Source organism: Cajanus cajan, chromosome 3 (assembly GCF_000230855.2).
Source record: "Cajanus cajan strain Asha chromosome 3, NIPB_CcT2T_4, whole genome shotgun sequence".
NCBI lineage: Eukaryota > Viridiplantae > Streptophyta > Magnoliopsida > Fabales > Fabaceae > Cajanus > Cajanus cajan.
This window is the reverse complement of record NC_138519.1, coordinates 31,087,855-31,089,330: the sequence shown is the minus strand read 5'-3', so window position 1 is coordinate 31,089,330 and position 1,476 is coordinate 31,087,855. Positions and strand designations below refer to the sequence as shown.

Below are 1,476 nucleotides of genomic sequence, written 5' to 3'. Positions count from 1 at the left end.
ATCGGAACCTAAAGGAACAGACTTGAGTGTTAAATCACGAGAGTTGATTTAAGCTTTCGAGGAGCAATAGATTAACAAAGATCTTAATGGGTTTAATTGAACGTAATTACCACGAGAGTAGAGATTAATTTTAATTAAACACGTCCTCGTAGCCTGAGAAGGTGCAAGGATTAAATTAGGTTAAGACTACCTTCAAGATGGAATAGAATTAATTAATGAAAATAATAATTCAATAATGTTGGAACTCTTTGTGCGAACCCTAGATTCCCGGAAATCTCCTTATCTTATCTTAAAGTTTTATCTTATTCATTAATTGCATTACTATCTCTTTTACCATCGAATCTGATCTTATCATCTCAAAACAAAAATTCCATCTGTTTTAAAATTCAAATTAAAATACTAGTAATTCTAGGTCAAACACGTAGTCCCTGTGATTCGATATTTATTACTTGACGACAACCGTACACTTGCGGTTTTCCATACATCAAGTTTTTGGCGCCGTTGCCGGGGACTACGTCTCTTGATTTAAATTACAATTATTTTAATTCGAATTTTTAAAAAAAAAAAAAAATTAAATAAATAAATAATTTTTTTTTAGTGTTTACTTCTCCAATTCAGATTTCACGGGTCACTTTCTTTTCTTTTTTTTTTTGCAGTGCCTTAGGGTTAATGCAAAAGAGATCTCTACGTCTTGGGAAACCAACACCACTTGATCCTGAGATTGAAAGAACTCTCCTGAGAAGGAAAAGAAACCTTTCTAGAGAATTTGACATGGCTGCACAACGAGATAATTTACCGCTTCGGGATTACTCTGCACCCGTAGCTCGTGGGATACCTGGAGGGGAGATGCAAACTGGAGCTACTGTACCAGCTTCTCTGGTGAATATGCTCAAACAGAACACCTTTGGAGGACTACCATCAGAAGATCCTAATGACCACTTAGAGGGGTTCTTGGAAATCTGTGAGACCCAGCAATTTGATGATGAAGTTTCTGATGGAATGCGACTCCGCTTATTCTCACTCACCTTGAGAGATAAGGCAAAGGTGTGGCTAAGAACAGTGCCTAGAGAAAAGATAGCAACTTGGGAATTATGTGAAAGAGCTTTTCTAGAGAAATTCTTTCCTCCTTCTAAAACTAAAGAATTGAGGAAGAAAATCACTAATTTCCAACAAGGCACTGGAGAGACTATTTATGAAGCATGGGAGCGGTTCAAAGGATATCTTCAAGCATGCCCACAACATGGCTTCAACCGTTGGCTTACCATCCAATTTTTCTTTGAAGGATTGGACCAACAAAGCACCATGATATTAGACTCAGCAGCTGGAGGATCTTTCATGGGGAAACCTATTAATGACTGCATGATTATTTTGGAAAATGTAGCCTCAAATCACAGCCAATACAGTGAAAGAGAAGTCACAGCAAGGAAAGGAACTCCGGGGCGATATGAAGTGAACAATATTGAGTTACTCTTAGCA

At 37.4% G+C, this 1,476-nt stretch overlaps 1 non-coding gene across 1 annotated transcript; it reads right to left on the bottom strand.

Annotated features, from left to right (window-relative positions):
* Positions 1–1,140: 1,140 nt before the first annotated feature.
* LOC145956676 (small nucleolar RNA R71) lies at positions 1,141–1,247 on the bottom strand. Its single transcript, XR_014432914.1, has one exon. It is a non-coding gene; the product is annotated as a small nucleolar RNA R71 (small nucleolar RNA).
* Between the last annotated feature and the right edge of the window lie 229 nt (positions 1,248–1,476).